The following is a 17,104-nucleotide window of genomic DNA, read 5'->3' on the forward strand; positions in this document are numbered from 1 at the left end:
GCTCTTGCCCCACCTCTGACCTTGGAGGTTGCCGGGCAAAGCCCCGTTATAAGATGTGACAAAACCACAAGCCTATCCGCAAAGCCCACTGAGCCATGGGGAGGAGCCAGGCCCCTTTGTTCCAGGCTCAAAGAAGGCACTGGGCCACCGTCTCCCACCAGTCCAGCTTTTTGGGATCTATCTTTTGAGAACAGCAGAGAATCCCAGCCTGGATCTTGTTTTTGAGCAGAGAAGTTAATTCAGGTAACAGGAAAAGTAGTTAGAACCCTCATCTGGAGGTCTTACATGGCTGCTTTCATTAAGTTAGGATATCCTGTTCTTTTAAGACCACCAGAAGATGAGTCTTATATTCACACTCAAGTGTGAGAGGCAGGAAGTCCTGTTAGATTCTGGATTAGGGAATTTAGGGCTTTTTTTTTTTTTTCCTTTCCCAAGGAACAACTTTCTCACCATCTTTGGTATAAATAATATTCTGAAAAATAAAGGAAACAACAAACAAAGAAAAAACTAATCAGACAGCTCAGGACATCAGTGAGTCTAAAATATCCTTTTTTTCCTCTAAAGATTGTGTGTGTGTGTGTGTGTGTGCACGCACTTGCTCACTAAGTCTTAAATTATAAATAGGATTATATGATACGTTCTGTCCTGTAACTTTTTTTTCTCTCGTCTCTGATTTTATGGTTTCTTGTTTCTTTCTCCAGTCTTGTCTTTGCCTACCTCCACCCTTCTTTCTTTTTCTTCCATCCTCATTCTTTCGTGAAAGAACAAATATGCCTCTGTGTTCAGAGGGGAAGCCTCAAAAACATTGCGTATGAAGAGAAAACATGGTTAGTCATTAAGAGTACAGATTCTGGAGCCAGATTGCTCGGGGTTGATTCCCAGCTCTACCACTCACTCGGGAACATTATTTAACCTCTCTGTCTCTGAGTTTCTATCCTGCAAAATGGGGGTACAGATAATAATAGTACCTATTTCTTAGGGATGTGGAATAGATTAAATGAGGTCACATTTAAATCAGTTAGAGCAATGGCACACGGTAAGTGCTCAATATATTTTAGTTTTCATTGACCAGGAGCTTCTTTTTCAATGTTTGCATGTTTTGAAACAGCAGTTCTCTTACTGGCTATCTCCTGTTATTACTATAACTCCTTTTCTTCCTCCTTCTCCTGTAGGCTCCTTCTTCCTCCTCTTCTTCCTCTTCTTGATGCCATAAATTCTTCTACTCCTCTTCCTCCTCTTACATGTCTATTCTTTTCCCATTTCCTGTAGCAGCCACCATAGACACAACAAGCCAGAAAGAGACCCACGCCCAATCAAAGCCATTGCCCCATCGTGGGCCTGACGGCCATCCTAAAGTATGACTGCCTACCACCTGAAAAAGTTAAAAATTGAGAGACATGGTTGGTGGAAAGAAAAGCAGATTTATTCAGAATGCCGACATTCTGAGAGGATGGAGGACCACCTCCCTGTTCCTAGAACTGGCAGACGGTTTTATAGGAACATAAGAAGAAAGGAAAGGGGGAGTTGGTCAGGCAGGTTTTGAGATAACGTTATCTCTCGACTCAGCTAGCTTATGTGTATTCTGGAGTCTGGGTGCCTGAGGATTAAGAAATTGCCTTTTTCTTTCTTTTTTTTTTTTTAAAGAGGGCACAGCTCACAGTGGCCCATGCAAGGATTGAACCAGCAAACTTGGTGTTATTAGCACCACGCTCTGACCAACTGGCCACTCTGACATTGCCCTTTCCAGGTTAGGATTTTGTTGATTAAATGGATTAACGAGGTATGGGTAGCATTGAGAAAGGGAATAAAGCAGAGTTCTTAAGATTATCAATGAGGAGAGAAACAAAGAGAAAATAGCTGAATATCAGGGTGGACCAAATTGCCAAGTGGCTAGATAGTTATGTGGTGAGTCAAACTGCAAACTAGCTAAGTCTAATTATCTTATTGATTTATTGAATTTCGCTCATACAGGCCTATCACAATTTCAACTAGCCCAGTTCAGGCTCTCAGTCAGAATGCTTCCTTGGCTGGAGATACACCATCATGGGTGGCACAATGTTTCAGCAGCCCCAGAAATGACTCACCCAAACATGTGAGAGACTCACTCCTGAGCTACTGAATTACTGTGAGTCTGGGCACACCATAGGAACTGAAACATTTGTTTTCAAAGACTTGACTCCATTCTCGAGCCTCAGAACAAAATCCCTGGCATTAGGGTAGGGAAGAGGAATTCAGTGGGAATGGCAAGGACAGAAAAGTCACTTCTGTGAATATTTATTAAATTAATGAATGGCAACTGCAGGAAGAGCAATCAAGGAAGAAGTTTGAGTTCTTGACCGCTGCCAACAAAACCACCCCAACATTTGTGGTGTAAAACAGTCAAGGGAACTAACGTTTTGCCATCCCAAATCTGCCTTTTTGGGAAACTGATTTTAAGCTGTTTATTAAGAAACAAAAAACTCAGAGAAAAACCTTTGCTCCTCCCCCACTTTCCCACCCAAGGGATTCAGACAGAAAAACCTGCTTCAAGAAGGTAAGCGAGGATTTTCACCTTAGCCTAATTTGAATTCAATGTGGGCTTACAGGCAGGATCCCGTTATCTAGATACCCTCTGTGTCTCATAGTTTCTGAAGTGCCCAGCAAGAATTTACAGGCCAGGGCCGGCCTGGTGGCTCAGGCGGTTGGAGCTCTGTGTTCCTAGCTCGGAAGGCTGCTGGTTCAATTCCCATATGGGCCAGTCGGCTCTCAACTGCAAGGTTGCCAGTTCAACAACTTGAGTCCCACAGCGGATGGTGGGCAGCGCCCCCTGCAACTAAGACTGAATACAGCACCTTGAGCTGAGCTGCCGCTGAGCTCCCGGATGGCTCAGTTGGTTGGAGCGCGTCCTCTCAACCACAAAGTTGCCGGTTCGACTCCTGCAGGGGATGGTGGGCTGCGCCCACTGCAACTAGCAATGGCAACTGGACCTGGAGCTGAGCTGCGCCCTCCACAACTAAGACTGAAAGGACAACAACTTGACTTGGAAAAAAGTCCTGAAAGTACACACTGTTCCCCAATAAGGTCCTGTTCCTCTTCCCCAACAGAAAAAAAAAGTTTAAAAAAAAAAAAAGAATTTACAGGCCAGATGTGTTCCCTCTTCCTCACCTACCTGTAAATCGCCCATTCTCACTTCTGAAACCTAATACCCTGCTCCCCGCCTTCCCTCCTTTGTCCAAAGTGCTCTATATACCTAATGTTGCCTCAGTGTCTTTAGAATTTTCATGCCTATGTGAATCCCCACATGCATGCATTAAAATTTGATTTTCTCCTGTTAATCTGTCTCTGTTCATTTGATTATTAGCCCAGCTAGAAGAACTTGGAAGGTGGGAAAAAAAAGTATTAAGTTTTGTAGCCCCCACAACAGCAAAAATCACTTCTACATTGTTTCTCATGGTTCTAGGTGTTGTCTGGGGTCAAGTAGGAGGTTCTCACATGCAGCTGAAGTCAATGGTGACTAAGGCTGTAGTGTTGGCAAAGACTTCTCTCATATCCGGCGCCAGATGCGGTTGATGCTGGCTGTCAGCTAGGACCTCAGCAGGGCTGTTAGCCAGAACACATAAACAAGGCTCTTCGAATGGCCTGGGCTTCCTCACAACATGACAGCTGAGTTCCAAGGGGGAGTGTATCTAGAGAGAACCAGGCAGAAGCTATATGTCCTTTTTTAACCCAGCTATCTCTTGGCGACACCCAATTCCAGGAAGGTAAGTCACTAAGACCAGCCCATATTACAGAGACGGGGATGAGAATCTGGCTCTTGATGAGAAGAGTGTCAAAGAATTCGATTTGTAGACGTGTTTTAAACCACAACACTCTTCAAGTTCTGGAGTGTCTTGGAATATTTGGAGCATGCCAGCTCAGTGTACTGTGTTTCTATAATTAAAGGAATGCCAGACAGGAAACCTAGTCACTTTATTTTGACAGGGCTGCATCTTTGATCCTATATTCACCGGGTCTGATTACCCTTTCCTTAGAGCTTTCCAAGGCTCCATATCTCAAGTATCAGCCTTCCTTTCAGGTCTGAAGCTCAGGGATTGTGGTGATGAGCCATATACTACCTGTAGGCCTCCTGGGCAGTCTCACAGTAAGTGTACCAGCACTCACCAGCTTCATTCAACATCTGCTATCCCTTTCTTCCAGTGATCATTTTATACCGGAATTCAGGATCTCCTAGGTCATTTCTTTCTAGGGCTAGAATAGCCCAGAAAAAACTGGGTTAATACAAGCATCTTAGCCAAGTATCTTACTTTCTCTCTCTCTGATCCTGTGACCAGGGAAATTAGTAGTTAGATGAATAGAGAAAGAAAATAAGGAAATCATACTAAATGAAACTCAGAGTGTATGCTGGCTAAGAGCACCAGCTTTCAAGGAGTTCTAATCCTGTCTCTGCCACTTATTAGCTGTGCATAACGTACGCATAAATCATCTAACTTCTCAGCTTCCCCGTCTGTAAAATGGGAATGATGATAACATCTACCTCATACAATTGTCAAGGATTAAGCAAGATGATGCAGGTAAAGTCAGTAAATTTAGGCCTACAAATCCATTTGTAAGAAGTAATATTTACCTCAATTTTTAAAAAGTAATATTTAAGGGTGGCCAGATGGCTCAGTTGGTTAGAGCGTGAGCTCTTAACAACAAGGTTGCCCGTTCAATTCCCGCTTGGGAAGGTGGTCTGCACCCCCTGCAACTACAGATTGAAGATGGCATCTGGACTTGGAGCTGAGCTGCGCCCTCCACAACTAGATTGAAGGACAATGACTTAACTTGGAGATGATGGGTCCTGGAAAAAACACACCGTTACCAAATAAAAAAAATTTTTTAAGTAAGATTTAAAAATATTTATAACTCTGCGGGGGTGCAGCCCACCATCTCATGTGGGAATTGACCCCGCAGTCTTGGTGTTAAGAGCTCTCCCTCTAACCAACTGAGCCATCTGGCCATCCAAAGCAAATAATCTTTTGCCAAGTTTTCCTAGAGTCTGTCTGCCAAGGTGCCCTATACAGCTATTCTTTTCTGGAGTCTTGTTCCCTCCCTATGCTGGTGCCAAAAAGTAAGGTGCTTTTCTCCACTCCTTTAGGACTTGCAAACCTTCCTCTTTCTTCCTCCTCCCCGCCTACCAGGGGGAATATGTTTTTCAGGCCCTAGAATAATAATACCTGCTCTCTTCTCTGCTTCTGTTTTTTTTTTTTTTCTTGCTAATCTGTCTTTTGTCACTTTATTTCACAGGCTCCCAAGAATTGAATCTAAGAGGGTATGGAAAAAATGTTTTCTCCCAGGCATGTAAAACTATACTCATAGATAGTTATTATATTCTCTACTACCACACACTTGTAATAAAATACAAACAAAACAGTTTCACTTAAGAATGGCCTGGATAAAGCAGTAAAAAATATTACTTTTATTAAATCTTGGCCCTGTGTCCACATCTTTTTAATACCCTATATGGTAAAATGGGAAATATATATAACGTGCTCGTGCTACATAAACTAGTACTAAGCACTCAAGTAATGGAGTTGTGAGCTACATAGCTGCTTTTTTTCATGGAACACCATTTTAATTAAAGTAACTCCTGACAGACAAATGGTTTATCTAGAGGTGGGCATTAGGCTGGCATTTTCTAGCAAAGGAAGAAAGTGAGACTGCTACTTAAAAATAAAATAAAATAAATGAAAACATTTGTTGCCAATGGTAAAACTTAGAATTTTGGAAAACCTACACCCACTATTTTGAGTTTGACAGTTTCCCAACATGTTATCAACTTTTCTGATAATAAGTCCATGGTGATGATAACAAATGTGATCTTTTGGTATTACATAGTAACAGATGTTAACATTTGGAAGATCTGCATAATTCAGCCAATATTTTCTGAAGGGCCAGTAGATGATGTCACACAATCATGCAGGGGTAGAAGACTCATTCAAAATATAACACAGATCAATGAATTTTAATGTAATGGTATACAAAAATTTCATTTGTCTGGTTTCAGATTCCACATTACAACTAAACTATAAAAAATTAGCACTTGTTGAACTATAAAAAAATTGCACCCAAAAAGAACATCCACAAGTTATCTGAAAAGTCTATTAAAATGTTGCTCCTTTTTCCAATCACATATCTATGTAAGACTGGATTTTCTTCACATACTTCAACCAAAACTAGTAACAGCAGATTAAACACAGAAGATGAGAATCCAGTTGTTTTCATTAAAACAGACACTAAAGAAATTTGCACAAGTGTAAAACAATGCCACTTTTATTACTAATATATTTCTGTCTTGGAAAATTTAGTTATTTTTCACATAAAAAATGTTACTTATGTTATTTGATTATTTTCAATGACAGTAAATTAAATTTTTCCTCACTTTCTTATTTTTAACTTGGTAAATATTAATAGGTATAACTCATATAAACAAAAGCATTTTTTTGGTTCTCAATAAATATTTAAGAATATAGAGAAGTTCTGAGACCAAAAAGTTTGAGAACCACTGCTCTAGCTGTTCTTAGAAATCTACTTCTTCCTTTTACCTTGTTAAAGAGAAAACCATAGGCCCAAAATGGCATCACTTACGCTAAAGCCCATGACCTAACTGCAGTTTTGACCTTCACCAGAAATGTAATCTTAACCAACTAGTCTGGAATTTTCTGGTCAACACCAATGTCATACATGTAGGCTCTCTCTATTCCTCATAGGGAGAAGATGCAATCTGCATGATAAAACCCTGCCCTTTCTCTTTCTCCCCAAAAAAGATTTTCTGGCCCAAATAATCCTTTCTTTTCTTTTGCTAATAGCCCCCTTTCTCCACCCTTCTTCCTATAAAAACCTTCCATTTTCTACAACCCTTTTGAGCTCACATCTGCTTGAATGCTGCCTGATTCATGAATCGCTTAATAAAGTCAATTAGATCTTCCAATTTACTCAGTTGAATTTTGTTCTTTAAAAACCTTCATAAGCTCTCCAAGTTATTCTAAACTTAAGGTAAGCAAAAGACTGAGAAACCTGTAGGCCATTTTTATTATCAGTCCTGATACTTACCTCCTCTGAGGCAGAGAACAAACTGCCTGATTAGAATGGGATAAGGAAGGGGAATAAAGAAAAGTTAGAATCTCAAACTATTTTCCTGCACACATGTAAAGCACTTTGCATAATACCAAGAAGCACTGTAATGGCTGGTATCATTATCATCATCATCATCTTCATCTTCATCACTATTATTTCATCTTGTCCATGCTTCTTCTGGTATTCATATGCCAATGATTCTTATATTTCCAAACTCCTAAAACAATATATTCGACAGTCTTTTAAATTCAGATCTTCCATTTCCTTATGATTCAAAATACTGTCATCTCTGCAGACTGAGTAGGAGCCTGTGGTGCTTGTAAGTAGATTCCACTTACAGAAATGTTTCCTCTCTTATCCCTGTGGAGAGTGTAGGCTTTGAAGTTACTATTTCTCTGAAGGTTTTTTAAAATCAGGAAATATTCTTACACAGAAACACTAAGCTAGAAATCATAAAGCCAGAAAGTAGCAGAGCAAGAAACGGTTCACTAGACAACCTCTCAAGTTTCCCACCATCCCTGGGACAGGAAGATTCTCATGTTGAAACTTCGTAACTGAGGAACAAATATTAGGGAAGTGACTTTTTGTTACAATTTCAATGGCATTTTTAGAAGGTGACTCAACAGAACTCTGAACCATACGTAGCAGGTGGGAATGAAAAACTGTCAGGCTTTGAAAGTGGAAAGGTTCACATTCTGACTTAGTTCTTTACTGTTGGTGTGAGGTTAGCAGAAGGTTGGCCCTCCAAATTCTAGTTTTCTGTTTACTGTGGACAGACTCCACATGGCTCAATTTCTCATTGAAAGAAACAAGGTTCAGTAGCCAACATTCTTTCAGGAGGAATTCCCATCTTTACTTGCTTTTTTCAAAGAATATTAAAGGAGATTCAATTTGTCACTCATAGCACTACATAAAATCCTCCTTTTTTCTTTCTCATTCTCCCAAAGCTGCTCCAAAGCCTGTTCTACAAACCTTCTTTCTCTCTCCCCAACCCCACATTTTAGTTCTTAATTATGTATATTATTTTAAATTTTGTGTTCTCACCAATTTACCCTTAGACTGTATTCGCTATAACAAAGGCGGCCCCTCGAGCCCATATCCTACTCCTGGGATACTTATTAAGTGAATTTATTAAATATTTTAACGGATCCTGATGCAGGTAAGGTCAGAAACACACTAGTTTTGGATTTTTACTATTGACCCAAAAGCTAATCATCCTTATTGGTTCTATTACTGACCAATTATTTTTAAATTGCTTCCCTTTCTCCATTTTCAAAACTGAAAAGATAAATCTGACCAATCTGATTTCTTGGAGTTAGGTTAAGTTGAACATGATTATGTTGGCATTTATCCTGGAAAATAGACACCAATATATTGAATAAAAACAACTGCTTATTTTAAATGAATGAATGATTAAATAACAACAACATACAAATAGCAAACCAAACCAAAATAACTAGGGAATGCAGGAAGGATTGGGAGGAGAGAGGGTAACTTATATAGGTAAAGCAGAATCGTCTCTCTGTGATAAATGTTCTCAGTCCTAACCCCTAAAGTCTTCATATTGAAGAAAGCTGTCACAGAGTGCACCTCCTTGTGACGCAAATTTTTCTCTGGTCTGTGGGCCCGCCCGGCCTACTCGCATGTGTCAAGCCTGATAATTTCTGAAGGAGAAATATAAGCCAATGATTTCCAGCAATAACAGAAACTAGTCCTAATTAACATGCAAACCACTTACCTTAATTATTAAATTATCTTAGAATCTATCCGAAGGAAAAAATCTAAAACATATATATAATATATAATATACATTAGATGTAATATATAATATATAACATTATATTGTGTGTATATATATGTGTATGTGTATATATATATATGTATGCATATATATTAAACAAAACATTTAGGCTAGTGCTTATTTCTGTAGGGAAGGAAGAAAGAAGGATGTGACCAGAGAATAGCACATAGCGGCCTTCTACTGTGTTTCCCTGAAAATAAAACCGGGTCTTATATTAATTTTTGCTCGAAAGGACGCATTAGGGCTTATGTTCAAAGGATGTCATCCTGAAAAATCATGCGAAAGCTTAGTTTCCGGTTAGGTATTGTTTTCGGGGAAACACCATAAATTACAGGCAATGTGTTATTTCTTATGTTGGAAGTAGATACACAATCATTCATTTTATTTATTAATCTTTAAGCTGTTTATATATCCTTGTACAACTTTTATATTTGATATAAATCAGCTTAAATTTTTAAAAAATTTATACTAAAAAAGCTATATTTCAAGTTATTTATAATAATAATAGCATAAAATGGAAGCAGCCTATTTGTTGGATGGTTAAAGTGAACATTGGTTCAACTATATGCTGAATGGAATATTACTCAGTTGTTTAAAATATGGTTATGTAGCACTTATGGAAAAAAAACCCTTATGTTCCCAAAAATCACGTGACAAAGTCTTCTAACTATATGATTACAACCATGTAAAATAGTTCAGAGAATAAGAATGTATGCTACTATAATATCATGATTTTTTTTCGCAAAAGGGATTATGAGTGTTTTGCCCTTGCTTTGTTTCTCTAATTCTCTTCAGTGTGTTGTTTTTAATAATTATGTTTATGTTTAATAATTAGGTTATGTTGTTTTCAATAATTAAATTTTTTTACAAAAAGAAAAAAAAGATTTTTTTTTCCCCAGAAAGCATTTTTTGGTTCCATCATAAATTACCATGACCAGAAATTGTACTAGTTTCTGAGGTTTTACGCACGGGAAAGTTTTTATGGAAAACAATAAAAAGTCAGAAAACATCTTTCCCTCAGAAGTTTCTCAGCAGCCTCTCAGCCTCTGCACCTCAGAGAAAAATGTCTTGTGCTGATTCAATTGTTTGCCTAGAGTTGAATTTCCCCTCCTTTTGGTTTCTGTCATTGGCCAGCCTGCCTTTCCATCACTAATGACCTCCACTATCTTGGTCACACACACCTCCCAGCAAGATGCTGACTAATCCTGGGGCTGCTTATTAGGCAACCTTTCACACAGTGCCCATTGCTACCCATTGCACAATCTATTTGACTGGGAACGATAAACGCCACGGTTTACATTTGACTCCAGTCACCTTGTCAGTGCCAGCAGCTTCAGTGTGTAAACACCTCCCACTGCCTGTAGGAAGACGCTGACATTATGTTCCAGGCTCCCTGATGTTGTGTAACATGAGGGAAGGGGGCAGCGGGGGTTGGGGGAGGTGGGGGGTGGGGGGGTGGGGAACTATGAGGAAGAATCAGAAGCAGATGAATATATTAATCACTTTTTGCTTTATTTCTGAAAGAAATGTGAAGCTGGATATTTATGAGTTGTAGCTACAAATAAACTTACTGTTAAGATTTAGAATTTAATAACTAGAACAAGCAAATGAATCAATACTCTTAATATGTTTCTGTTAACCCATCAGTAAGAAGTAAATCTCTGAGGCAGCAATATGTTTTCAGTGACTAAAATAGGTCAAATGGGATAAAACGATGGTCCCATTATTAAAAATTCTGTTGTAATTTCATCAGTCACAATACAGAACGAGTTTGACCAAAGAAACTGCTGTGAAAAGAAGGTTCTATGCTTTGTTTCTGGAGACTGCAACCTGCCTCTTTAAAAAAAAAAAAACAAACAAACCCAGCAGCGATGCCCAGGTTAGGGAGAAAGAAAGGTGGGTGGAAACCCTGAGAGAATGAGGATTTCGACTGTGATTTGCTCCAAGAATATTATCTTACCCAGATTGCTAAATCTGTGACCATATGCAATATATATAATTCAGTCCATTTTCTGAAGCTAGATTATTTTTAGAGTCTTCCATTTTCCCTGTGTACAGTGTGACAGTAATGCTAATATAAAAGCCACAAGTGCAAATTTTGTTTGCTAGTAAGATTCCACACCACTAATGAAAGGACATAAGGTTTGAATATCCACCTAATGCTTCTTTTGAGTGTGAAAGAAGAGCAAAATATATTTCATTTTTATTTGGTTACAAAGAGTGTGTAAGAGAGTAAGGCAAAGGCTAGCTACCGTTTAATAAAGTAGGATTACATGGAAAGTTATGCAATTATTAGCGAGATTACAGTCTAGTCATTCTAGCCACATTTCCTCAAGATTAAGAAGGATAAAGTAAGTCCATTAGAATGAGCATCTTTGTATAACAGATCTGAAGCATACCAATGCATAGTAACCAGACCATCTACTTTGAATTGCTTTCATTAATATTCAGGAATCACCACTGTCAGAAACTTACGAACCAATAAAACCTGAGTTTGGAAATGGACTTGTTTCCAACAGGAGCAAAAAGCCAAAACTCACCTTTTGTTTTAGAAATCACAACAAATACCTTATTGTCCTAGGTATAATTGGCATCCCTGTTAAAATTCAATCCTTAAATTAAATGATGAAGAATTTCATACCTCGCCCCTAGGTATATAAGAATTATTTTCCAACCTCTTTGCACCACAGTTGTTATTATAATGATGATGATGATTTTTTTTTAGGGGGGTCAGGGAAAATGGCCAAAATAGATTTCGTGGGTCAGTGGGTTGCATATTCTAAATCATGGTGATTCTGGTTTTTTAAAACAAATATCTGGCTTGTTCAAAAATCACTTCCAAGGTAAATATGATTATTTTGTTCCCTAAAAAAAAAAGTAAAACAAAAAATTGATAGGAAGAAAAGACCTTACACCCGGGGAAACAAAAGACTAAGACAATATAGTGAATCTACTCTGAAAACTCAGGTAGTCCTGCCCCCCCAACTCCAAACTCATTTCAAATAGTAAATGGACTAAATTATATATGCTGCATATTATATATTTGTCTATAATGTTATAAAGGTTTTGACCTTCTTTCGGGACGTCAGCTGCTAGACTAGAATTACAAGGGAACTTCTCTCATCTGTGTGGGACCTATACTTCAGAGTGGTACTATATTTGAAATCAGCTGTCAGATACAGCCAGATGCTATTCTCTCCACTATTGACTTAAGCAAATTGAAGCCCAGATAGCAACTAAATGGCTTAATCCAGATTATTATGTTTTTATAAACATAAAAAATCAGTAATGGACTGAAAGCCATTAGTAGATGCCAGGACTTTTGGTTCAAAACCCAGTCTTTCCACTAAACCACTTTAGCTTAGATAATCACAGTGTAAAAAACTACGGAAAGGGGGAAATATGTGAGGGAAATAGCAGATGTAAACTGAACTTTTAAAAAAAATTTTTTTTTAATTGGGGAATATTGGAGAAGTGTGTTTTTCCAGGACTGGTCAGCTCCATATCAAGTCATTGTTTTCAACTAGTTGTGGAGGACGCGGCTCACTGGCCCATGTGGGAAAAGAACCAGCGACCCTGGTGTTAGGAGCACTGCGCTCTAACCACAGAGCCAACTGGCTGCCCCGAAACTGAATACTTTGAAAAAATTTTAATAGTAGCCTATAATAAGCTAATATATGATGTACAGAGCGCTGGTAAAGGTAAATATATAGCTAAACATAAAAATAGTATAAATGTATTTTTGTTTGTAACTTATTTTTGTATCTGATTTAAGAGACAAGTGCATAAAGCAATGATTATGAAACTGAATTGATAGGTATACAATGTATAAAGATGTAATTTATATGTCAATAATTACACAAAAATGGGGGAGAAAATAGAGCTATATTGGAGTAAATTTTTTGTATACTATAAAATTAACTTGGTATTAATCTGAATTTGATTTTTTCAAGTTAAGATGTTAATTGTAATCCCCAGGACAACCACTAAGAAAATAACTCAAAAACATATAGTAAAAGAAATGACAAAGGAATTAAAATGATATACCAGAAAATAACTATTTAACACAAAAGAAAACAATAATGGAGAATTAGAGGAACAAAATAGACATAAGACAAAAAAAAATAGACATAAATCGTACAGACTACAGATAGCAAAATGGCAGATGTAAAAAACTATTGATAATTATTTACATTGTAAATGGACTAAAGACTCCAATTAAAAGGCAGAAATTTACAGAATGGATGGAGAAGAAAAATGATCCACTCCGCCTACGATAGTGGCAGCCATCTCCTACTTGGCTTCCTGGCTGCCCTCAGAGCCCTGGTGAAGCCCAAGATTGTCAAAAAAAGGACCAAGTTCATGCCACACCAGGCAGACTGATGTGTTAAAATTAAGCGTAGGTGGCGGAAACCCAGAGACACAGACAATAGGGAGTGCAAAAGATTCGAGGGCCAGATCGTGATGCCCAGCATTGGTTATGGGAGTAGCAAGAAAACAAAGCACATGCTGCCCAGTGGCTTTCAGAAGTTCCTGGTCCACCACTTCAAGGAGTTTGAAGTGCTGCTGATGTGCTTATTGTGCTGAGATTGCACACATCTCTTCAAAGAACTGCAAAGCCACGGTGGAAAGAGCAGCCCAGCTGGCCATCAGAGTCACCAATCCCCACGCCAGGCTGCACAGCGAAGAAAATGAATAGACTGCTTGTGTGCACATTGTATTGTGTTAATAAAACCATAAAATTATGCTCTCCCGAAAGGTCCAATTGTACGCTGTCTATAAAAGACAAACTGTGATTCAAAGACAAAAATAAGTTGCAAGAAAAAGAATGGAAATATATATATAACATACAAACAGTAACCAAAAGAGAGCTGCAGTAACAATACAATATCATACAAAATAGATCTTAAGACAAAAATGTTTCTAGAACCAAAGAAGGATATATTATAGTGATAAAAGGTTTAATCTGTCAGGAAGACATAACAACTATAAATACAAATGCACAACAGAGCCCCAAAACACATGAAGTAAAACACATGAATAAAAATGAAAGGAGAAATAGACAATTCAACAATAGTATTTGGAGAGTTCAATACTACACTTTCAATGATGGCTAGAAAAACCAGACAGATGATCAACAAGGAAATAGAAGACTTGAATAATACTATAAACCAACTAGACCTCACAGACATTTATCAACAAAAGCAGAATGCACATTCTTCTCAAGTACACATGGAAACGTCTCCATGATTTAACAAAAGAAGCACAACACTTGTACGCTGAGAACTACAAAATATCATTAAGAGATTAAAGAAGAACTAAATAAATGGAAAGACATTCCATGTTTATAAATTGGGACACTTATTAAAATGGCAGTTCTTCCCAAATTGATGTACATACTCAGTACAATCCCTATCAAAATTAGAGTTGGTATTTTGTTTTTGTTGTGTTTTTTGCAATTGAGAGGTTGATCTTAAAATTCATATGGAATGAAAAAAAATCCAGAATAGCTAAAATTATCCTGAAAAAGAAAAACAAAGTTGGAGGGTTCATACTTCCTGATTTCAAAACACACTACAAAGCTACAGTAATCAAGTCAGGGTGGTACTGGAATAAGGATAGAAATTCAGATCAATGAAGCATAATCGAGAGTCCAGTAAACCTTTATATTTATGGTCAGTTGATTTTCAACAAGGGTGCCAAGGCAATTCATGGGAAAGAATACTCTTTTCAACAAATAGTGCTGAGACAACTGGATATTCATGTGCAACAAAGAATAAAGTTGGACTTTACAGGAATTAACTCAAAATGGATCATAAACCTAAATGTAAGAGCTTAAACTATAAAACTCTTAGAAGAAAACACAAATGTAAATCTCCATGATCTTGGATTACACAATGGTTTCTCAGATAATGAAAGCATATAAAACAAAAGAAAAAAATAGATAAATTGGACTTCATAAAAATTTAAGGGGAAGCCAGTTAGCTCAGTTGGTTAGAGCGCGGCACTCTTAACAACAAGGTTGCTGGTTTGATCCCCACATGGGCCACTGTGAGCTGCGCCCTCAAAAAATAAAAACAAAAACAGATTATAACATGTTAGCACCCTCATACACTGTTGGTGGGGATGTGAAATGGTACTGCTGCTTTGGAAAACATTTGGCAATTCCTCCAAAAGCTAAACTGTATTGCTCAACAGTTCCACTCCTAGGTATATACCCAACAGAATTGAAAACATATATGTCTACCAAAAAGTTTGTACATGGATATTCATAGCAGCATTAGTCATAAAAGCCAAAAACCAGAAACAATCCAAATGTCACCGTGAACTGACGAATAGACAAAGAAAATGTGGTACATCCATATCATGGAATATTACTCAGCCATACAAAGGAATGATACACGCTACAATGTGGGTGAAACTTGAACACATAATGCTGAATGAAAGAAGCCAGATATAAAAAGCCACATAGTGTATGATGCCATTTATATGATACCATTCATATCCAGAGTAAGCAAATGCATAGAAAGTAGATTAGAGGATTCCAGAGATTGGAGGTTGAAGAGACTGTGGAGTAACTGCTACGTAATGGGTATGGGTTTTATTTTAGATAATGGTAAGCGATGCACAGCCTTGTAAATATACTAAAAACCACTGAACTACACACTTTAAAAGGATGAATTTCACGGTATATTAATTATATTTTAATAAAGCTGTTATTACAAGTTTATATATACATATATGATACATACACATTTATGTACATATAAATTTTATATATGTATATACGATATATGATGTACTATCAGAAAAATTGAATCTAAATCTAATGAAACTGAATAATAAGAACCCTTGAAACCATATAATCATGAAGGTTTTCCTTGGTCAAGAAGGAAATCTCTAGACTACCTCACTATATCCACGTTCCCACATTAAATTATGTATATATGGTCTGCAGGTGTTATCAAACCATTGGCATTTACCTAGTCAATTAAACACCATTCCCTGAGCTCCATGTTTATATTAAATTCCTGACTTACCTTCCTAGGTCTTATAGACAAGAACTTAGATAATCTATGGCAAATGACTTCCAGGGAAGTAAAAGATAATTTTGGTTTTGAATGAATGACCTAGATAGTTTTTCTCCTTAGCAGTTTTACTTTATCTCTTTAACTCTGCTATGGCAGACACCCTGATCTCTGGGAGTAGAGGTTTAATTCTCATGGCTGAAGTAAAGCAGCTTGTTTTCCTGCTTGGGTAATCAAAACCTAGCCCTGACATTTCTTTAGTTAGCTGATAAAAGAGATTAAAAAAAGGACTCCTTGAATAACGCATGAGTTTGAATGGTGACAGGTAGGTGAATTTTGGACTCTAGTGATATAAGAAACCCAACAAACTGACTCTGGGTGGTGAACACACAATGGGATTTATAGGTGATGTAATACAGAATTGCACACCTGAAATCTATGTAATTTCACTAACAATTGTCACCCCAATAAATAAAAAAAAAATGTATGTTTTAGAAATAAAAAAAAAACTCAACAAAAAGACTTAAAACTTGTTTAATGTTACATTAACTTCATATGGTTTAATCATGTGGTCACACCTGGAATATACATGATTTTATATGTTTATGTTTATATCTAGGAAAAAAGGCCATACAAATGTTATTAAAATGTTAATAATAATCTCAGGGTGGTAGGTGATTATTGTTTTTCTTTTAACTCTATCGGAATTCTCCCACTGTATGTAATGTATGCATTGCATTAAAATTTTTTTTTAATTGCAAAAGTGATTGTAAACAAAATTCTTCAAATATATGGTGATGGAAGGAGAACTGATTCTGGGTGGTGAACACACAATGGGATTTATAGGTGATGTAATACAGAATTGTACACCTGAAATCTATGTAATTTTACTAACAAATGTCACCCCAATAAATTAAAAAAAAATTCAAACACTGAAAAGGGATACAAAATAAAAAGTCAAAGTGCTCTCCCTATTCCCTTTCTTCTAATCTACTTTTCAGAGGAAATCACTAAACAATTTAATGTATATTCTTTTAAACTTCCCCCTTTATGTTTATTTAAACTATATATAGTTTTTAGATGCGAACTTAATGGGTTTATGAGTCTGCAACTTTCTAACCTAGTTCAAAATATTTGTCATTTTTCTAAGTCAGTCTTTTTCTTAAAAAGGGTTTAGCTT

The sequence above is a fragment of the Rhinolophus hipposideros genome (assembly GCF_964194185.1).
Source record: "Rhinolophus hipposideros genome assembly, chromosome: 5".
In the NCBI taxonomy this organism is placed as follows: Eukaryota; Metazoa; Chordata; class Mammalia; order Chiroptera; family Rhinolophidae; genus Rhinolophus; species Rhinolophus hipposideros.